This window comes from Bombina bombina, chromosome 4 (assembly GCF_027579735.1).
Source record: "Bombina bombina isolate aBomBom1 chromosome 4, aBomBom1.pri, whole genome shotgun sequence".
NCBI lineage: Eukaryota > Metazoa > Chordata > Amphibia > Anura > Bombinatoridae > Bombina > Bombina bombina.
The window spans coordinates 190,680,927-190,705,955 of record NC_069502.1 but is presented as its reverse complement, the minus strand read 5'-3'; positions in this window follow the sequence as shown (position 1 = coordinate 190,705,955).

Below are 25,029 nucleotides of genomic sequence, written 5' to 3'. Positions count from 1 at the left end.
AAATTGCGTACTCTGTCTCAATCATGAAACAAAACATTTGGTTTTCATATTCCTTTAACATTTTGTAATCCAAATCCATCCTAATAGCTAGTAATTTTTTTTAAAGGAATGCCACTTGTATATAGGCATGATGGTTATACTGGGCATTTTTGATCACTGATAATACTGATATTTTTTATATTTTAAAAGTTTTTTTTCCCATTGTTTTTAGTTATTGTTTGAGAAAGCAACTTAGCTTATCTTCTAAAGTGGGATTGTAACAGTTCTTACACTGTAAATCATGAAACCGTGACATGATTTCCTCCATTGCAATAATGTAGTCGCAAAAATGTTGCCAAAACTGGAAAACCACACTGTCATGGACAGGGTTTGTCTTTGCACAGTTTCTATAATTTTAAGTAGATTGTGACTCTGTGCATTTGGGTATGGAATGGAGCAGTGGTGCTGATCAACAACTGCTGAAACCATTTGTAGAAAATAGCTCACCTTTGGTGGGCGGGGAACCATCAGGAGGGGTGGGGCCATTGCTGTGGTTGGGATGCGGTGTGTCATGATTGGGATTTGAGGCGTAGGGTATGTTATGAGGGGATGCTGGGAAATCACTGGAAACCTGGACATTTCCCTTGCAGTAGAAGCTGTGGGAGAGACATCAGGCAGGCCTCTCAATCAGTAACATTTTCATATTTTTTAGGAGCAATTCTCTACGAATATTTTCATGTTTAATTTGTACATTTATAAAATAATTTATTTTAAATTGTATTTAATAGTAGGTTAAAATGACTCAAACATTTTCATTCATAGGAAAATGTAGCTTTTAAACATGTTGAATTGTTTTTCTCCAAAAAAATGAAAAGTTAAAACTTTTTTAAATTGAAACTAAAACTGAGATGTATTAGTTATGTATTTTATGTGAATGTTAATTGGCTGACAGATAAGTCTTGCTGCTGGTTATATACTACTGCATCTATTTGATGATAGCTACACTATATAGCTAACAGTATATTGACACCCCTACTTATTATTGAGTTCAGGTGATTCAGTAACATCCATTGCTAACAGGGGCATTAAAGGGACACTAAAGCCATTTTTTTTTTTCTTTCATGATTCAGATAGAGCATGCAATTTTAAGCAACTTTCTAATTTACTCCTATTATCAATTTTTCTTCATTCTCTTGCTATCTTTATTTAAAAAGCAGGAATGTGATGCATAAGAGACGGCCCATTTTTGGTTGGGTAAATGTAAGCCTCCAAGAAGCAAGCACTATCCATGGTGCTGAATCTAAAATGGGCTGGCTGCTATGACTTACATTCCCTCTTTTAAAATAAAGATAGCAAGAGAACAAAGAAAAATTGATAATAGGAGTAAATTAGAAAGTTGCTTTAAATGTCATGCTCTATCTGAATCATGAAAAAAAAAGTTGGATTCAGTGTCCCTTTAATCCTGCACATAGCAATAAAAGCTTCATAGACAAACATTGGCAGTACATCTGGATTGTACTGAAGAACTCAGTGGCTTTAACCCCTTAATGACCGAGGACGTGCAGGGTACGTCCTCAAAAAAAAGGCAGTTAATGCCTGAGGACGTACCCTGCACGTCCTCTGTGTGGAAAGCAGCTGGAAGCGATCCTGATCGCTTCCAGCTGCTTTCCGGTTATTGCAGTGATGCCTCGATATGGAGGCATCCTGCAATAACCTTACATGGCCTTCCGGTGCAGAGAGAGCCACTCTGTGGCCCTCTCTGCACCGGACATCGATGGCCGGTATCGTTGGTGGGTGGGAGCCGGCTTGGGAGGCGGGTGGGCGGCCATCGGTGTGTGCTGCTTAGTCAAGGGGGGCGGGATCGGGGGCGGGAATGTTAGGGGGCGCGCGCAGGCGCGCCCGTGCACGGAGGGTGGCGGGCGGGCGCGTGCACGGGCGGGAGCGGGTGGGAACCGCTACACTACGGCAAAGAAATGCCCAAATCTTTAATAAGAAATGCCCAAATCTCACAAAAAGAGATCGTGGAGGGGTGGGGGGTTGGTTTGGTGTGGGGGGAAGCTACACTACAGAAAAAATTAGTAAAAATAAAAAAAAAAGCATGTTTTCTTCTAAACTGGGTACTGGCAGACAGCTGCCAGTACCCAAGATGGCGCAGATTAAGTTAGAGTGGGAGGGTTATAGAGCTGTTTGGGGGGGATCAGTGAGGTTAGGGGCTAAGGGGGGATAGTACACAGCAGCATATGTAAATATGCTTTTTTAAAAACACACAAAAAAAACCAAATATAGCTTTTATTTTAGTACTGGCAGACTTTCTGCCAGTACTTAAGATGGCGGGGACAATTGTGGGGTGGGGGAGGGAAGAGAGCTGTTTGGGAGGGATCAGGGGGTCTGATGTTTCAGGTGGGAGGCTGAGCTCTACTCTAAATGTGATATTAACCCTGCAAGCTCCCTACAAGCTACCTAATTAACCCCTTCACTGCTAGCTATAATACACGTGTGATGCGCAGCGGCATTTAGCGGCCTTCTAAATACCAAAAAGCAACGCCAAAGCCATATATGTCTGCTATTTCTGAACAAAGGGGATCCCAGAGAAGCATTTACAACCATTTGTGCCATAACTGCACAAGCTGTTTGTAAATGATTTCAGTGAGAAACCTAAAATTGTGAAAAATGTTACGTTTTTTTTAATTTGATCGCATTTGGCGGTGAAATGGTGGCATGAAATATACCAAAATGGGCCTAGATCAATACTTGGGGTTGTCTACTACACTACACTAAAGCTAAAATTACCCCAAAAAGCTCCCTACATGCTCCCTAATTAACCCCTTCACTGCTGGGCATAATACACGTGTGGTGCGCAGTGGCATTTAGTGGCATTCTAATTACCAAAAAGCAACACCAAAGCCATATAAGTCTGCTATTTCTGAACAAAGGGGATCCCAGAGAACAATTTACAACCATTTGTGCCATAATTGCACAAGCTGTTTGTAAATAATTTCAGTGAGAAACCTAAAGTTTGTGAAAAAATTTGTGAAAAAGTGAACAATTTTTTTTATTTGATCGCATTTGGCGGTGAAATGGTGGCATGAAATATACAAAAATGGGCCTAGATCAATACTTTGGGATGTCTACTAAAAAAAAATATATATATGTCAATAGATATTCAGAGATTCTTGAAAGATATTAGTGTTCTAATGTAACTAGCGCTAATTTTGAAAAAAAATGGTTTGGAAATAGCAAAGTGCTATTTGTATTTATTGCCCTATAACTTGCAAAAAAAGTAAAGAACATGTAAACATTGGGTATTTCTAAACTCAGGACAAAATTTAGAAACTATTTAGCATGGGTGTTTTTTGGTGGTTGTAGATATGTAACAGATTTTGGGGGTCAAAGTTAGAAAAAGTGTGTTTTTTTCCATTTTTCCTCATATTTTATAATTTTTTTTATAGTAAATTATAAGATATGATGAAAATAATGGTATCTTTAGAAAGTCCATTTAATGGCGAGAAAAACGGTATATAATATGTGTGGGTACAGTAAATGAGCAAGAGGAAAATTACAGCTAAACACAAACACCGCAAAAATGTAAAAATAGCCTTGGTCCCAAACGGACAGAAAATGGAAAAGTGCTGTGGTCATTAAGGGGTTAAACATGCATTGTCATAAGATGCCACCTTTGCAATTCAGTTTGTGAAATTTCTGCCCTACTAGATATGGTAAGTCAAATTTAAGTGCTATTATTGTGAAGTGGAAGTGTCTAGGATCAACAACAGCCCAACTGCGAAGTGGTAAACCTTGCAAACTCATGTACTGGGTCAATGAGTGCTGAAGCGCATGACGCAAAAATCATCGGTTGCATAAGTCACTACAGAGTTCCACACTGCCTCTGGAAGCAACATCAACACAATAATTGTGCATCTGGAGCTTCAATAATGGATTTCTATGTCTGAGCAGCTGTACACAAGCCTCACGTCAACATGCGCAATGCCAAACATCGGCTGGAGTGATGTAAAGCACACTACCACTGGACACTGGAGCAGTGGAAATGTGTTCTCTGGAGTTATGAATCATGCTGCCCTATCTGGCAGCCTGAAAGAAGAGTCTGGTGTGGTGAATGCCAGGAGAACACTGCCTATCGAAATGCATAATGATTACTTGTTTAGTGGAGAAGGGATAACGTTATGGTTCTGTTTTTCAGGGTTTGGGTCATATTAAAGCTACAGGAATATATATATGCAAAAATTGAGATCTATGAAAATATGATTTTATGAGTCTGGTGTGGAGGAACTCAACTGTCCTGCACAAAGTCCTGACCTCAACCCCTTCCAAAATTTGGGATGAATTAGAACAGCTATTGCAATCAAGGCCTTCTCATCCAACATCAGTGCCTGACCTCACAGATGCTCTTCTGGCTGAAATTAAGTGTGATGGACAGGTGTCCACATATATTATGTTCTACTATTGATCATTGGCTGATATGTGCATCCTGCTAATGCTCATTAACTAATATGTATGTCCTGCTAAGGTTTATAGGCTAGTAGTTCATCATCTGATAATTTTCTTGAGTATATGATGTTCTTTCATAGAAGTCAAATTATTTTTGTTTTAGAGTATCCAGATTGTTGAGGCTTGTGGTTTAGCCAGTGTGGGCCCCAAGTGACATCAAACGAGGTGCTAAATTGGAGCTGAATGGGGAGTTGTTCAAACCCAGGCAGTCTTTTCCTGAGTTACCGCAAAGGGGGCAAATGGCAAAGCTCCCAAATGTTGGCACTCCTACAAAATGTGAAATGGTGAGGAAATATTTAGTGCTATACAAAAATATGCATACCTGTTTTTTCTTACTCCCTCTTTAGATAGAGTTTGCATCCTGCAGATTTATTTCCCTTGGAAACTTTATAAAACACATGGTTTTTACACAGGGAAGTATATAACGGAACAAACTTCCTCTTAATACATGATTATGTTTATTGCATAGGAACAATAGCTGAAACAAAGCATAGAAATTAAGAACTCAAATTTATTACTGAAACTATTTTTTTAAAATTAGGGAGTCATGATAATGATACTAATATTTATTTTAAGTTGTGTGTTAAAGCTATAATAAAATATTTAATTTGTTTTTTTATTGTTTAAAAAAATAAAAACATCCCTTGTTAATTAAATAGCAAAAAAATAATAAAAAGACTGAAAAAAAAGAGAGAGAAAAAATGAGGCAGCTATTTCAGCTTTGAAATAGAAAGACGAAAGAGAGAGTTTAGAAACTTTACAACGGCCGTAGAATCCACATTGTTGTTGTTAGTGTCACAGCTAAAAGTTCAACCACTGCACAGCATACCCGTAGAAAAACCCTTGCTTGGGTCTACCAAGTCTCCAAAACATCTTTTGGAGTTAAACATTAATATTCTATAACAAATCATTTATGGAACATTTTCACAATTACATACATTTACCATCATATATAGAAAATGCAAATATGTAGAATATGAATATCTCATGACACTGGTTCTATATATGACTATTCTAATATAAAACAAACGCATCTTACAAAACAGTTAAATATACATATATTTCCTTTCATATTCATAGCATGTCATGAAAAGTAAGTGAAATCAAAGGACCATTAAATACAGTGCAAAATAAATAAGTGCATAAAAAAGAATAACACTTACTCTAAATATTAAACGAGCAGTAGATTTTTCTGCCAAATTTCAAAATTGACTTCATTTTGCCGGCCCCCTGTATCATATGACAGCCATCAGCCAATTATAGACTCATATATGTATACACAGTGAACTTCAAATTAGTCAGAAAAAAATCTACTGCTCATTTAAAACTAGAATTACATTTTCTTCCCTTAAAGTGAATGTAAATTTTGATGCTAAAGTCCCCGGTTTTTAAAAATTTGATTAAAAACAGGAGCACTTTAATTCATCAAAATTTACATTTCACTCGTGTATTGAAAAAATACTTACCTTTTAATGTTGACAGCAGATCCAGCTTCCTCCACCCGTCGCAAAACCTCTTCCTGGGTCTAAAATGAGGAAGCCGGCTTCCTCCAATCACGGCATTGAATCAGACACTGATTCCCCCTGGGGGGAAGCTGTGATTGGAGGATGACCCATCCATCATTTCTGACATCAGAAATGGCTTGCGACGACCGGAGGAAGCTGGAGCAGCTATCAAGTTTAAAAGGTAAGTATTTTTTCACAACACAAGTGAAATGTAAATTTTGATGAATTTAAGTGCCCCTGTTTTTAATCAAATTTTTAAAAACCGGGCACTTTGGCATCAAAATTTACATTCACTTTAAGGGTACATCGCAGTTGTTAATCGATTAAAATCTGCATTTCATGGACATTTAATGTAGCCACTAACAAATCTGTGGGAAATATAATTGAAATAAGATTCAACAAATTTTGAACATGATCTCACTTTTACAGTCAGGGTCCTCATCAACTTCTTGAGCATCAATGAATCTAGCCCTTTGTTAAAGGGACAGTACACTGTAAAATTGTTTTTCCATAAATGTATTTTAAATGACTTGTTATTCCAACTGCAGAGTTTAAAATATTTGAGAAATTGCATTTTCGGGTTTATTTGTGTATCTGAAGTAGCTGGTTTTGTGCTTTGAAACCACAGCCTATTACAATGGGTTGAGCTTCAGGTAATATCAGATCTCATTATGTTATCACTTTCATGTACACAGACTTGCTTCCTTATCTTATATTTGTCTGGAACACCAAAGCTCAATACATAGAGAGAACAATGGAACATTATCATTTTATTACTTAACTATCATGCCCCCCACTGAGGGTTTAATCTCTTCTGCTGGCTGTGTTTACTTAGGCTTGTCAATAGCATATACGCCAGTATCAAAACTTTCAGTATAGGTTGGGAAACCACAAGCTAAATCAGCTATTTCAAATGCTGAAATATGAGTAAAGGAGCTACTTGCAACCAATTTAAAACACCCTAGCAGGTAAAAAGGATCATTGGGAATAATTTAAAGGGTAGAAAGTTTTTGGGTGAACTGTCCCTTTAAGCTTCAGCATCAGGAATGCTACCAAGCTTGGTGATTGGTGGCTATATTTGAATGCCACTTCTGATTGGTTCAACAGCCAGGTCTCACTTAGGAGCCACATTGAACTGTGGCGGCTTCTGAGAGAGATATTATCTATGTGTTTATGACTTTTGGAGAGGTTAAGCACATAGTTACCAAGCGATGAATAAGAACATTTTATTTTCCACTAACATGCCCCTTTAAGTCTCTTGATCTCAGAATGCAATACAATTTTTATAATGGGATTGCATTTGAAGTGCTGTTGGGGACTTTTTTTTTTTTTCTCTTTTAAAATGATCCTGCAAGGAATTTTATATGCAGGATATTTTAAATGAGGTGTCTGTATTGTACTTGAGAGTCTGGTTTTCTTTATATTGTTAAATACTTCCTCTATTTTGTAATTGTAAAGCATTGTAAGTCCCATTGGTGAAAAGCACAAAGTAAGTTATTATTATTACTACTTGAGAAACTGAAGAATAAAAAAAAGTCATATTTCTTCCTTCATGTACAATATGCATCTTTATACTTAGATTCACACAATTTGTTTGCCATCTTTATTTTCAAGTGGGTGTACAGATGTTAGTTTTTCCAAAGATAATATATCTAAAAATTATTTTAAAGTTACATTTAAAACCAAAATCCATTTACTGTATCAATCACAAATTTGTAGTTCATTTTTTTTTTTAATCAGAACACATTGGGGGTGATGGTAATAACCTAACGCGTGAGTAGTTGGACCCCAGTTTTGCAAAAAACAAACAAACAAAAACTACTGCAATTAAACCGCACTATTACTTATTCTATATTGGTCATGCTTTTGCATAGGGTGTTTTATTAAATGGATTCATTTTAATTAAGACATTAGCTACCTCCTCCCCTTGCAACTAACATTATACCCTCCAATCCCCCCCCCCCCCCCACCACCACCACCACCACCACATCTAATTCTCAAGTCAATTCACTATCAGGTGGCATTTGCACTCATTCACCAAACATAGAAAATGCATCTCCCTAACAACATCACATTTCAACTCACTGGAATCCTTATCTATAACAGCTTATCCCTAACTTATCTGCAATTCCCTTCCTCTTAAATATACACAAAACGTCCAAGAAATACCGTAGACTCTCCTGAGTTTGAGAACCACAAAGCACCAGAAGTGCACTGTTAGAAAGCTGAAGCCGGGCACTGCAAAAAAATAGGTTGTATGGGCACACTCACCTAATTCATATTGTGGCACAACAATAAGAGGGCTGAAGAGGGGGTCACTGCCATTACAGTTTGCATCTACTATTTTACCAGTTGAACAGTTAAGAATTATGGCTATATGTTAATCTGGCCATTTTAGCCAGATTTGCTCTAGACTGGCTAACTGGGAAAGACCAAATTTCCTCGGTCATCTGGGAAAATCAAATGGTGGCCCCGTTCAACCTGAAGGCACTTTTACACTGTCCCCTCACTTCCTTGCCCTCCAATATATTCCATATGACCACCTTTAAGAACGTCCTGGTGGCCTGGCAGAGGATTTGTGTGGAAAACGATTGCTCCCCCCATATATCACAATATTTAACTATATGTGGTAATCCTGAGTTCGGGCCGGGCTTAACCAACCAGATATTCAAAGCTTGGGCGTCAAAGGGTCTTCAAAATATGTGGCAACTACTAGGCACAGATGGATACCCACGACTGTTTGAGGATATTGCAACACAATACGATCTACAGCCACGCGAATTCTATGCTTATCTCCAAGTTAGACACTATCTGCAGGAGCTACGCTCAAAATACGGGAATAATTGGTCCCGGGGCGAGTTACAGGCCAGGATCTCCCTGTATGCGGCAGGAATTTACATAATCTCCCCATTATATCTTCTCACAAACCAGAAAACGTCAAAGACACAGGTAACTGAGATGGTGGCAATGTGGGATACATATTTCCCAGATATAGATGAGCAGACCATTATAGGGAGTTTTCAAATAATCCAGCAAAGCTGGGTACCGACTTCGTGGAGAGAGTCACAGATAAAAATTGGCCTTAAAAGATATCTTACTCCTGCTGTTCTCTCCAAATGGTATAAATCAAGAGTCCCCTGTTCTAGATGTTCTTCATTAAGTGCAGATTTATTCCACTGTCTTTGGAGTTGCCCCAAAATCCACCAATACTGGAAGAAAATATCCTATTGGATGACAGTAATTTTGAAATTGGATCATAAAATATCCCCAAAGGATGTTCTCTTTTTGGTGAAATTTCAGGGAATAACCAAGAATTACAATTTGATAAATACGATAATCTTAACAGCTCGGAATCTTATTTTTAAACAGTGGAAAGCTTTCTCTGCACCTACAATGAAACAATTTAAAAGTGCTATGATTAACCATTTCACAACAGAGCAATTCAATATTCCCTATCCACAAGATAAATACCTGCCTACATTCTTCAAAAAATGGGAAACACTTGTGAGATCTTGCCCTCTCGCACTTCAGAAAAAGTTAATTAAACCTCTCAGAGACACGGAGTATGTTATGGTAAACATTCTAGCTGGCCACTTCCCTGGAGAATGGGCGTCAGATCCTGGGTCAGGGGATTAAGCGGGGTGGGAGAAGAGAGAGCTGCGGCCTGCCCCCCCCCCTTTTTTTTTTTTTTTTTTTTTTTTTTTTTTCTTGTAGTGTGTGAGGTGTGAATGCCTGGGAGAGATACTAAGAAGTAAAGATGAAAAAATGACCACAAATTTGTACAAGTGTAGTATGTTTTTAGATTTTGATTCACATAGGATAAACTCTGGTTGATTGTCTAAAGTTTGGAGTATCTTTATTATGTAAACCACTATTGTAAGGGGATTTGTTGACCCTTACCTTGACACGGATTGTTAATGTTTAAACTGTATATGGAATATTTTATTCATTGTGATGTATTTTTACATTTGATTATTGTAATATATTGTCTTTACTATAAAATAAAAGTTAAAAAAAAAAAGAATTATGGCTATATGTATTTCCTTTAAAATATAGTATTTGTTCTTATGCATTTCTTTCCCTACTTGTGTTTGATTGTTTACCAAGTGGTCATTACATATATAATCAGTGAGTAAAAGCTTTAGATCAGAACAAGATGTCCCAATATCCTAGGCATATCTTAAGAGATGAAGAGTATTGTACTTTTTTGTTATTTATTTATTTATTTATTTATTTATGTGTTTCTATATTAGTATTAGGCACCTGTTTATCTGTTTTAATTTACAGTGTACTAACAACTATATTGTATGATTGCACTGGTTTTTTGTTTTGTTACTATCAGCTGTACAGTTCCCAGCAACTCAGGCAGTTAACCCCCGACCAGCATGGGAGACATACCCATAGGGAAAATTACAATACAAAATTATCAACAAATGCACAGAAAACATGGAACTCTTTAGCAAGCACATAGTCATATTTTAAGGCAAAAATGGGAGAGTTAGTTGTATTTGGTTGGGGGTTATATGTATATTTTAAAAATATATTCAAGGCCCATATACAGAGATGGCAGAAGCTCTGTTTATTTCAAGAAATTTTTTTTTAAGGCTGGAGGAAAGGAGATTTAATCTCCTTTTACAACGGAAATTATTTTTTCACTGTAAGAGCAATAAAATTGTGGAACTTATTACCAAAGGAGGTAGTGAATGCCAATACATTAGATACATTTAAAAATGGTTTGGATAAATTTCTAGCTAGAAACAAAATTGCTTGTATTAAATGAGTCACCTTCTAGTGGGATTAATTTAAGCTCAACTGGATCTTTTGTAGGTATATTATATTTGTACAGGTTGAACTCAATGGACTTCAATCTTTTTTTAACCTCATCTACTATGTTACTATGTTAATATGTTAATTGTACAGCTGTTTGTAGGTATTCAGGGCTGTGGGTTTTACAGTTACTTAGGATGTGTACCAAGTCCAGTCTGCAACTGCAGTCCATTCTGTATTTTGTATTTAGAGAAATAATAAAGACCTGTGTCACCCTGGATGGTTCTCAATTTGTTTGTTTGAAAGCATGCATTGTGTGGCTTCTGCAGGTTAGGGTCACAGGAGGGGAGAGACCTTGATGTGGTCCTGGCCTTAAGCACCAAATGAAACTAACTCTCCCATTTTTGCTTTTAAATAGTACTGTGTGTTTGCTAGAGTGCCAGGTTCTCTGTGTGTTTTATATATATATATATATATATATATATATATATATATATATATATATATATATGTTACGGGTAAAGTCTCTGCCTGGGGGGGTTCAAGGAAGGAGCCTCGCCGATCCTCTGGCATTCACCCCAAGTGAACCTTGGGGAAAGAGGTTTATAAGGGGGGCTTTACCCTGCAGTGAACCTCCCAGGCAGACGCAAAAAAGATAGTGAAGATGTGTGAATTACAGTGCATTGTATATATATTCTATGTGGTGACTATATGCACTCTGAGAAGATTTATCATGTTACATAGGGCTTTACCCACAGCCACTTGGGTAAAGTCAGGTTTTCCCGGGTAATGCTAGGTTTATCCAATTTTTCACTTTACGCGCAACATATACAGTATATAGTGAATATGTATTACTTTTTATACAATTTTCTAGTATTGTACTATCTGGATTAATCTGGAAGAGTGGGTAGTTCGGCTCAAGCATTATGTTACATAGCTGTCCTCCCACAATGAATGACATGAATTGCAGTTCTCTATCATTGAATATTATTTATAGAATTTGAATTGGAACATTTGGTGACTAATGTAAGAAATTACATCACACTTTGTATATTATTTGGTCTCTGCAAATAAAAACTGCTCATCTCTAGAACATCAGAAATTACTATAAAAATAGCAATAAGCCTAACATAAAATATTTAAGCACAGTGAAAAAGCATTTACGTTACTGTTTTTGTGTAACTTTACTTTTCTAATTCTGTGTTCTTTTCTACTCCAAAATTTTGGGTAAACACTAACACATATGTATGCTTCAGTTTGGCTCGGCCTGTTGTATGGTACATAGGAAGCTAGAATTTAAGCTAAGATAAGCTAATTTACTAAAGGATGTGCAGATAAGTGAGTTTTAGTTAGAGGGAATGGGTACCCTAATGTTTTCTCCCCTTTAATTTCTTCCCAATGATCTAGTTTACCTGCTGTATTCAATTGTTTACAAATATCTCAGTTACCTTTATTTTGGCATTTGAAATACCTGATTTTGCTTGTGGTATCCCTATCTATTCTGAAAGTTTCTATAATAAGTAAATTACATTCCCAGTGGGGGTTAGAAGAGATAAGTAATGAATGCCAATTTTCAAGTGTTCTCCATAAGTATTGGGGCATATTTATCAAGCTCCATCTAAAGACCGCTGCTCCATAACTTGTCCGCCTGCTCTGAGGCTGCGGACAGAAATCAACCTGATCGAATACGATTGGGTTGATTAACACCACCTGCTAGCGGCCGATTGTCCACGAATCTGCAAAGGGCGGAATTGCACCATGTCGGCATTTATCGATGTGCAGCGGACATGATCCGCTATATCGGATCATGTCTGCTTGCACCATATTAAATAGGCCCCTTGGGTATACAAAGATGATTTCAAGAAATTTGTGTATACAGAAATTGATAAATATTGAAATCTGAGTTCTCTTCAGGCTCAACCCATTATAGGGCCAGATTACGAGTGGAGCACTATTTAGTGCTTTCGCAAGAGCGCTAATTACCCTCGAAGTAGACTTTTTTTGCACGCATCGGGTTGCACACGTATTATGAGATGAAAGTAAAGAGTTATTGTTCTTACGCTAGTCTGACACGCTGAAACAGCTTACTTTTAGCACAATTAGAATATTGTGAGCGCGATAACTACTCCCCAATATAATTCAGTGGAGAAATAAAAATCGGGAAAAAATCTTAACACCCTACTCGCGGGCTAATCCGAACTCAAGTTGTCAAGGGTGCTAACCCGGCATGAAGAGAGGAATATTACAGAGGAATATTACACATTCCAATGTTCTTCACATAGAAGAATATGCTCTATTTATTCAAAAATGCATATTTCTATATAGCTGATATAATATACAGGTATAGATATATACAGATATATATATAGGCATATCTATTTATAAATACAAAAAACATATTCTGCTATGTGAAGAACATTGGAATGTGAAATATTTACAGAAAATGCACAGTTAACAACTTTATTAAAAATTAATATTGTATAAATATGATTTTACATGTTTTCATTTACTTAACTCCAAATTGCTCAAATGCATATATATATATATATATATATATATATATATATATATATATACTGTGTATATATATATATATATATATATATATATATATATATATATATATATATATGTGTGTGTATATATCTCTGGAAATACATGTATACACATATAAATACATAAATACATATCTGTATATATATGTATATATATATATATGTGTGTGTGTGTATATATCTCTGGAAATACATGTATACACATATAAATACATAAATACATATCTGTATATATATATATGCGTTGTCCATTGTAGACTCCCATTATGCACTGTTTGGATAAATGCCACTTTTTATTCAGTTCCAGAATGATCACTTCACTTGGCACTCAACTGTGTATGTCTATTGAGGGCTACAACTCCCACCATACACTACTACTTGGGTAAATGTCACTTCCAGGTTCTAGTATATCCCGTTCCAAAGCACACACTCTGTTCAAGTGGCCCCCAAGGGAGAAGAATACTTGGCCAGTGGCCCCTGATACATTGAGCTTGATACTATTTAACCAATTAAGTATAATTTGTAGCATATGTACCAATAATGTTTGAAAATGTTAATTTGCTTTCGTTAAATCAGTACATCTGGTTAATAATGTTAATCATGTATTCATGAAAATCATACATTGTCAGAATAAAGATATGTCATCTGTCTGTATTATGTTATAAATAATATAATATATAAAGCAGCTGACTGCATGCATCACAGCAATACAATTGTATTCCTATCATGTACAAAGTTATCTGTGAACTGAAATAGTTAAGCTAACTACTCAATCTAGGAAGAAATGTAACCTGATTATGATTTAAAATGAGCAAACGGTGTCTTTACAAGGAATTTAGTTGAATATGTTTCTTAACAATGGTTTTGGGCTAGAATATAAGTGGAGCGGTATTTAGTGTGCAATAGTAAACTTCGCTACATGTAAGCTTTTTGCATGCGTTGGGTAGCACGCATGTGACATATTGAAAGTAAATAGTTACATTTTTTTCTATATGAAGAACATAAGAATGTAAAATATGTTTAATGCGCTTTGGGTTTCACACTTTAGGTCTAACGCGGTGTCTGGAAAGCTATCTAAAAACGTTTTTATTGCCTTCAGTCTTATTTATTGGTAACCAAAATTTTCTGCACATTTTTTTTACAGTGAACAGAAGACCCAAAAATGTGCCTTGAATAATCACAATTTACAATATCTATGTTTTTGTGTTGTCATATTCTTATAGTGATAGAAATTAATCAAAGACAAATTTTGTTTTGTATAGTGAGATTTGCAACTTTTGCTAATATTTTATACCTCATAAGGGACCAACACGTTTTTTGAGCAATATAATAAGGCAAAGGTTTGTCAGTCCGTATGCGTGCTGTTAGCAATCAAAAACTTAGATAGCAAGCCTTTCACACAGATTATAAAGTACATTAATTCACATAATTATCATCACTATTAATTTTGTTAGTTAAAAATGTGTTTGTAGTTTCAGACAAAAGAGCATGTTTCTATTTCATACAACTTATTCTGAGGATTACCTCTTAAACTACCTTGGGACGACTGTTTTATGACTATCATTTATGTCAATCCCCTTGCTGCTTGTTATACTAATGTTTCACAGTGACCCTTTCAGTATTAATTGTTCCTATTTATATCTATTCCATCTTTAACCTCATGTGGGAATTTAATGTTTTCATTATCCCATCCTTCTGCAGTCCAGGAAAATCAATTAAGTAGCCCACACTACTGCACACTATCTATCTATCAATCTATCTATATATATATCTATTATCTATCTATCTATCTATCTATCTATCATCTATCTGTCTGTCTATTAGACATGTACATTCAGATTCGGACAAGTGGTATATATAACAAATATCATCCGAAATTCTATAAACAAGCTGCCTCTTTAAAAAATAAACACATTCATTCAATAAAAGCATTATTTGACAAGTGCATGTATTTAAAACCATTCTGTAGGCATGGAAGGCTACAAATTGACACTATTCAATAATGATCCAGCGATATCCTTGTCAAATGATTGATTTCTGTGGCAGCCAATAAGTATGCAAGCTTCAGTTTAGTTCTTAGCCAATCATGACCCTAGTAAAAAAAATAATATATGTATATAGATTTGTTATGCTGCTCGCTTATAGCAGTAGTGCTAGTTGCTACTGCAATATGTTAATGCAGATATTTAATAGGTAGATAGATGATAGAAGATGATAGATAGATAGATAGATAGATAGATAGAGAGAGAGAGAGAGAGAGAGAGAGAGAGAGAGAGAGAGAGAGAGAGAGAGAGAGAGATAGGTAGATAGATATGTCTATTTAACCAAAAACAAGTAAAGTAAAGCTTAATAAAATCTTTAAAACTACAATTGTTTTGTTATGTTTGTGACATGTATTTTTTAATTCATGAATTTGCAACAAAGAAGCTGTAACTTTAAGTATGTACCTATATTTTGCCTCAAGAATGACATGTTTTCATGTTTTCAACCTTTTTGTTAGCTGCATTACTCAAAATAGTGTTTTAATAATCATTGTTCTAAACGTGCATATTAACATTTTTGACAAATATGTCTCTGGTTAAAGCACCTTCATTTTTTCACTCCTAAACTGGCACACTGCCAAAAAAATAATGGGATTATGCTGGTAAGTGAAAGTCACATTTTCTATTGTGGGTGTCCCTTGTCTGATGCAGACATTTAGAAGACAAATACAATCAGCATTCATTTTCAGCTTCTTTTTGTAATATAACACAGGTTATTTATGTGGGCCCAAGATAGATTTTTTTTTACTAACGGCAATACTATTTATTATGATGAAGAATATTGAGGAATATCGAGGAAAGGGCAGTTTTGTGCCAAGGCCCAGGATAGAATGGCACATGTATATCAAGTTGTATTTGCCAAGTTAGGTGTTAATGCACTTTTCAACAGACATTTCAAAGTATTTACTTGAAATCTCCAGTTTACTAATACATTTTGAACATAATTGACTCTATTTATTTACAAGATTTCACCACTCTTTTCTATATACTGTATTATTGTTACTAATATTCATATTATTAATTCACCTTTTCCCTACAAGAGATGATTAAAACATAATAATCATGTTGGCCACAGGGGTCTAAATCTGTTATTGTAACAAACGTATTTACATTGTTAATGCTGTCTGAAAAGGCAATTACAAATTCAAGGCAATTATAATCAATTTGTTAAACCCACTTTTTAGTAATTAATATACAGACCACATTAATTATTTAGATGTTTATCACATATACAGTATAGTGAAATATTTATTTATAAATAGACATGTGCAACGCTAAAAATTTTGTTTTGTTTAGTTTTCATTAGTTAAATAATTTTGTTTCGGCAAATTAGTTTAGTTAAGTTAAAAAAGAAAATTTGTTTCAGCAAATTAGTTATGTCACGTTAAATGTTTTTTCGGAACCGTTCGTTATTTCTTATCCTTTCTTTATTCATATTCATTATTATTCTATTCTAAACTTCAGAATAGAATAATGCATATGAATAAAGAATGGATCTGAAAAAACGAAGGATCCAATTGCCAGTTTAGGCGTTAATAGCTTTAGTTAGTGTTTTAGTTGTCGGGGAACTGTGGTTTAGGTTAGAACAATGAAAAATTCAGAATATGAATAAAAAATGAATCTGAAAATTCAGAAACTGGTTTGTTCATTTTTGGAATTTTAGTTATGGTGCCAATTAGGATTCATTTGAACATCCGAATTGGCCAAAATTTGCCTGAAAACTAAATTCGTCCGAAAAGAATTGAACATGTCTATTTATAAATAAATACAACATATTCCGTTACGAAAACAAAATGAGAATGCCATTTTTGTTTTAAACTTTCTATTGAAAGTATAGGGCTGAATATATCACATGCGCATGAACATGCTTTGTTAAAACAATTTTACCAACAACTTGTCATACCAAATCAATCATTGCTGATTGTGGGCTAGATTACAAGTGGCATGCCAACTTTAGCGCGTGCAGTAAAAGAATATAAGAATATGGCGGGCGTGTTCATTTTTGTGTGCATTACAAGTTGAAAGTAAACGTGCTCGATTGAGCACAATCGATATGATAGGCAGCCAGGTTATAATTAAACATGCACCCACTGAATTGATTATTACAATAAATTACTTTTGCTTTTGTTTAAGAGCTGTTGGCCAACACAAATGCTTCAGAAACCCTTAACATTAGCACCTAGCATTCAAATCACTCCCTAATAAAATAGTATTTTAGTGAATTCTTACTTGTTTTTATTACCCATAATCCAAGCAATTACATATTACTATATATTTCTTAGAAAGGTCCATCTCATGTATCAGTAACTTATAAATGTCCTTTGCCTATTTTACTGTACAAAATATGTTGCCACTTTAGAAATAAAAAGCAATTTGGCAAAAAAGTAATAATTATTAAAAAATAATCTCATGTAATAATTTTTTTGCACTTGAGTTACAGTATTATTGTGTATAACTGCTCTCACAGTATGATGTTTATATTAGAATACTGGAGAAAGGTTTGCACCCATGACTGGCATAGTTTTCAATATGATAATAACAAAAGCGCCTATATTATCTGCAAGATCGCTTCCTATCCTGATGGAAAAGGTAATATTTCAACACAGAAAATGACTGTAAATAGGAGAAAGCTATAACTTGATTTTAAGCCTTTTTTTTGCCAGAAGGACGTAAGAGAGTGCCACGTTTATTAGAATCCCAATTTTAGGTGGCTAAAAGCATTCATTATCACTCCTTTTCAAAGAGCACAGCCAGCCATTGCAATTATTACTCTGCTAAAACCACACTTTGTCATTTTTTTTATCCTTTCTGCCACTTGAAATACAGCAGGATATTAGAGATCTGTAATTTGAAATGCAACCATTACCAAGAAAAATTATATAATGAAATTAGGTTAAAAAGGCACACATTATATATATATATATTTTTTTTTTTTTGTGAAAATTAAGAAATACACGTGGCTATGCATCATACTTTACATTATTGTGGTCCTTACACTAATAAGATTTATCTACAAATCTTTTATAATGCAGTGCTATGTGCTGATAATCCCACAGACATCATTTCTGTCAAAACCCTCCCAAAAATCTGATCTTTATTACAAGTTTATACTGATCTACTAAAAGTTGATTTGCTTTAAAACAGAAAGTTTCTTTAAATACCATTTTTTTCTCTGAAAGACAATTACAAAATATGAATGCAAATCTGTGATAATGAATGAGGGTAAAGAAAGCAAAATGCGTTAGATTACCCTGATAAATAATTTAAAGGTTTGTCTCTTGTCAAAGTCTGTGACCCTTTTGTCACAGCTAAAAAGTTAATACGATGCTTTTGATGCTCTTTGGAGCAAAACTGCTTTACATAGAAACAATAAACATCTAGGACTCCTGCTAAATTGAATAGTAGATTACAAATGGAGAGCAATCAATAGTGCAAGGTGTGTTATCTTTTGTGCAGCCTTGAATAACGCAGTCTTGTATTGCAAGTCCTAAACGAACAAAGCAGTGGGCGCTTCATATGCATATAAGTTTTCAAATGAACAGTGGGGTGTAATGTGTATACAGGGTACTCACAATATGCAGCAGCACTCTGTTGTGCTGATAGATGAGTTCTGGAGGCTCTCAGTGCTCCAGCTCACTGCAAAATGGTGATCAGCTCCCTCCAAAGGGCCAGATAGGCTGGATTTAACACATATAGACCAAAGGCGTGTGTTAAAACATTAAAAATAAATTAATAATATAAAACTGTTTTTGTGATAAAACAATTATTTTAAAATTTGTGGGGTTGAAACATTCATTCAGAGCCCCAATAAAATGCAAAGCATTTCTCCACTAGCACAGCTGTTTCCTCGGGCATAAAAAAGTAATGGTATATCACATAGCAGGCATGCTAACCTTTTAAACACACAATAACCAATCAAATGTCTCAATTACAAAAAACACACCTGTTCAAGGAAACCTAGCAGTTATCTGCTGCAGATCCCTGATAGCAGATTCTATTGGGTCTAGAAACACACACCTACCTATCTCTAATTGGTCTACAGTGATTTCCATCTCATATGTTGCTCATATAGTTTATACAAACATACACCTACCTATCTCTAAGTGGTCTATAGTGATTTTCATCTCATATGTTGCTAATATTGCTTATATGTATTGAGTATACAACATTTTTAGGCTGATCTTAAGTGTATAATAAAATAGCAAGAAAATGCTCTAAATGTTTTACTTTTATCAAATGTCTGATTATATAAGAATTGCTGGCATAGAGTAAATCTTACCTTTGATTGTTTGGGTGACTAATATTATGTTCGTTATACTCTAAATTAAAGGAATTCCAATCGTAATTGGATCCAAACAGTGGCATCCTAACGTGTATTGCTGATCTACACATCGTCACATGATACACGTGACGAAAAACATTCCTTTTAGTAGGGGGCATTATATTATACAATGTTGTGATGTCCTTTAGATCGTTTGTGTGATTACCGCTAGTTAGTTTTGCTAGTAATCTCAAAATGCTTACTGACATAGGGTCAGAGAATGGCTTGGCTTAATAACCCATTGTGATTGCAAATTCTATACTATCATTGGGTCAGAGAACGGCTTTGTTTGATAAACAATTAGTCTAGAGAATGTCACGTGTCAGAGCTCATAACATCACATTGGACATTTGAACATGTGTGTCATATGACACTATTCCTCTAAAGATTAAATACCTTTTGTCGGATATGTATATGTATATATATATATTCAAGGATTATAAATAATTTAACTAACAGCTGTGAAATTTCCATAGGGGAAGGAGGCTAGATTGGGAACGTGTCTGAACTATGCAGATTACATCATTTACCCAAAATTTTCGTAAGCATTAAAGGCATCCAAACAAAAAATAATTAACATTAGCTTAGTCAAACTGGTTAGTCTAAGTGGTGAAACCTTAATATTAGATGGGTTAAATGGACAGTTTACTCAAAAATTGTCTCCCCTTTAATTTGTTCCCTGCTGGAGTGTATTAAATTGTTTCCAAGTATATTGGCATTCAAATTAGTTTATTTAGCCTGTGGTATCCCCACCCATCCTGAAAGTTTTTGGCCTTGAGGCCAAGCTGTGTTAAGACAGCCAGCAGAAGAAATTACACTCCCTGTGGGTTATAGAAGAGATAAGGTAATAAAATTTTAATTTTCCATTGTTCTCTCCAAGTTTTGGTGATTGGTTTATGGACAGATATAAGATAAAGACGCAGATATATTTACACAATGTGATAAAGTAAGGAGATCTGATTATACCTACAAGCTCAACCCATTTTATTAGGTTGTGGCTTCAAAACACAAAATCAGCTAATTCATATACACCAATAAGCCTTAAAAAAGTAAATCTCATACATTTTATACTCTGCAGCTGGTAAAAATGTAATTGGAAACACATTGAGGGAAAAACAATTTTATAGTATACTGTCCCTTTAATGGATCGAAATTCAGGTGAAATATTAGAACTAAAGTTAAACACATAGATACATTTTATGTCTGAATAGAGAGGGTAAAGTGAAGAATCTAAATAAAAATATGTATATAGGTTATGATACTAATGTATGTGTGAAGAAATAGTGTTATAAATAATTAACAATAAATATAAAAATATTAAATTTGTGATATGTTTTGGTGCCATAAGTTATTTGGCATGGTTATAATGTAAATTGATGGGGTGGTGTAGTGACTTTTGTGGACTATGTGAAAGAAATATGATAAGATGTGAAAATAATAAAAATGGAATGAGAAACATTGTGATGAGGACAATGGGTTATATGATAGACGTCCTATTAGTTCTATTAGAAAGCCGCACAATCAATTTCTTCATTCAGACCAGAGGGAAACAGTGACTGGAACTTGTAAATCCAGTATGTTTCCCTCTGTCTGATCCTTCTGAATCTATCTCCACCTGGAGATATTTGTTCCAAAGGTGTAATTCTAACTTGACAGGTCTCCCCCTAGTGGTGAGAGCAGAAGTGTTGAGATAGCCCATGTTTTAAGAAACCCTTTTTATGTTCCTGAGGTGTTCACACCATCTCCTTTTGATTTTTCTTGTCGTGCACCCCAAATATTGAAGGCCACAATTACAGGTGATTATGTAAATTATGTAATTGGAATTGCATGTTAAATATTCTTTAATGTAATATTTGTCTCTTGTAGTATAAGATACAATAGCTTGTGCTCCATGTGTTATAGATTTACACATGAGACAATATTTTTCCCCTACATTTGTAATCCCCTTTGTTTTTCTTTGTTTTATCATGTGCATGTTTTTCCAAATTGTTCAATCCCCTTTTATGAGAAAACTATTTTACTCAGAGCTAGTTTTTGTTTCAGAGTAGGGGCTCTTTTGAAAATCACGTTAGGTTTAGTATCCAATACATTTTTTAAAGAAGAACACATCTATCAGCAGAACAGAGTGCTGCTGCATATTGTGAGTACCCTGTATGTACATTACACCTTATTGTTCATTTGAAAACTTATATTCACAAGAAGCGCCCTGGATTGTGCATATCTAAAGGAGCCTAAAAGAATTAAGAATGGAGGAAAAATAGTCCAAGGACTTTACTAGTATCACATGTATATATTACCCAGTATCATTTTCTCCTATTTGTACACAGGACTTTACAGTTCACGTTGTTCATTTGATATAATTTAATATTTGGTTTTGGATTGTATGAATTTTATTAGCATTTTTCGATAAGAGTATTCTGCTGCAAAATATCTGTATAATACCACTAGCATCTGCTTGCTACATATATCCATAGATCTCAGATATACATCATATTTGTATGCCCATTCTAATACATACATATTGTTAATTGTTACTTTTTATGATATAGCGCCCCCTAGAGAGAAAGTGCTCTTAATGGTCTTTTCTCTCTAGTATTGCAAGTGATAGGTTAAATATTGCTCTTAACAAAACTTTTTTAGCTCACCCTATACTTTTGAAGGATAGCACAGGGGGTTAATTGTGCTTACAAGCAATCCAAAATACTGCTGTAAAAGGTTGCTCTTGTTAAAGCCAATTATAAATTGTATCACAGACCCATATGAAAATCTCCAGTTGTTGCATACCACCATCTTAGCAAAACCATCTGCTTAAGGCACCCCACACTTAGCGCTCAAGCGATTTCTGGTATGAATTTTATTGTGTAATCCCATAGAAGTCTATTATGTGAGGGATTAATCTGATATTCTCGAGCAATAAAAATGATTTTGGACTAATATAAGAGTAAAAATAGAAGCGCTATTGATTGCAAGTGAGAGATTTCAATGCATTTAATTACAACATTAAGCAATATTAAGTAATATTAAGCAATATTTTACTATACCCTTGCCTGCATTTGCTGTGAAATCACAAGACAAACAGGATTACTTTATAGACCATCCTGAAGTCATTTGATAATCATCAAACTACTTTAGAAGTCATTTGAATATCATCAGATATCATCAGGCTTATAAAGTTTATATAGTTTGGAGTCATCGATTACTTCAGATGACTAGGGATATCTCTAAAATGTGTATATGTTTCACTCCCCGATGGAGAAGTTGAATGATATGATACTTAAGTATGTCACCCTCCCAACCCTCCTGCATGCTGACTGGCTGAAGCAGAGCAGGGACTCATTTACATCTCAATCTAATTGACCTCAATAAAAGGAAATATGATAAAATCAACACAAGCCTTTTTTTTAATTGATGTATCCTTGGAATGCTTTTGTCATTCTAAATTAAATTAAAATGCATATTATAACAATCACCAGGTAGAAAAGGCTCGCTGCAGCGATCCTATCTGCCCAAAGTTACATAAAGCTGCATCACAGCTTTATAAATTTCCACCTCTGTGTGCAGTTCTTTTGCAATGCACTGCTTAGTTTTAAATATAATATGCATATTTAAATATTTAGCTTGACAGAACATTAATCATATAATTGATTAATGAAAAATCCCTTACTCAGAATTTTAAATAAGCAATATTTTTTTTTAAAGCAAATTTAAAGGGACATTAAAAACTGTAAAATTATAAATAGCATATATATACAGTATATATATATATATATATAAACTGTCCCTTTAAAAATGTCCTTTATTTGCTGGCCCCTGTACCATGTGACAGCCATCAGTCAATCACAGACTCATATAAATATACACTGTGAGGTCTCACACATGCTCAGTAGCAGCTGGTGCCTCATAAAATATGCATATAAAAAGGCTGTGCACAATTTTATAAAGAAAGTAAATTGGGAACTCACTTAAAACTGTTTGGTTTGCTCTATCGAAATCACAAATGTTTAATTTTGACTTTAGTGTCCCTTTAATAGTCTTCTTACTTCATGCACGCCTAAACAAATTATTTTACTTTTTAGGCTATGGCCAAAGTATATGTAGTAGAAAGACATTTAAGGCTCATGAGAGTAAAAATTTAACTTTTTATGGTTCAAATTAGGGTTGCACCGATACCATTTTTTAAGACCGAGTACAAGTACCGATACTTTTTTTCAAATACTCACCGATACCAATTACCAATACTTTTTTATGTCATGACAGTTTACCTAGTACATTACAGAGTAATGATTTAAGATCACTTCTTTATAATTATGAACTGTATCTCAAAAGACATTTTGAAATAATAAAACAGTTTTATGTGCTTGTTGTCACAAAGTTTACAGAACATGTTTATAAATAAAAATATTACAATAACATGTTAATAATAACAACAATAAATAACAGCTGCAGCAGCTAGGGCTGGAAAGCTACAATTTAAAGGGGGGATTACTGGATGCAATTGGGTTGTAGGGTGCCTATATAACTCATCAATCTAACATTTATACTTAATACAAAGTAATATAATTTAAATCTGAAAATAATATTGAGGAAGGAGTATCCCAGTAATCCCATTTGAGAAAAATGGGGCATTTGCATTCTACTGACTCAACAGAAAATAGGGCTGGTCTTCATATTTTTCCAGGGCTGATTTTTATTCCCAGTCCATCCCTGGCTAAGGTTGTTCCTCAGAGTACAGTATGTTTTGAGCATAATTGTGCAAGAGGAGAATTAGTAGTATAACAGGCAATCTAGCAATTAGAATATTTTTTTCAAAAGTTAGTGGAAAGTTCTTATTAAGGAACAGAAGAATCTCTGCATGTTCAGCTATAAGTCTGCTTCTGCTAACAACAAGGACGTTTGACGCTAAGCTCAACAGTGTTTCACTTTTCACACTACTGCATGGGTTAGAAAGATATTTTTGGGCCATTAAATCTCAGTTTATTAACTGCCCAGTACTTCAGGGGTTTGTCTGAATGACTGCTCTGATGTACAATAATACAAATAACAGCAATTTGTATTGGCAGAACAATTTTTAGTTAAAGGGACACTAAACCCAAATTTTTTCTTTCATGATTCAGATAGAGAATACAATTTTAAACAACATTCCAATTTACTTCTATTATCTAATTTGCTTCATTCTTTAGATATTCTTTGTTGAAGAAATAGCAATTCACATGGGTGAGCCAATCACATGAGGCATCTATGCGCAGCCACCAATCAGCAGCTACTGAGCCTATCTAGATATGCTTTTCAGCAAATGATATCATGAGAAATTTGCTTCTTCTTCATAGAGTCCAGGCCCGCGCTAGTTGAAGAAT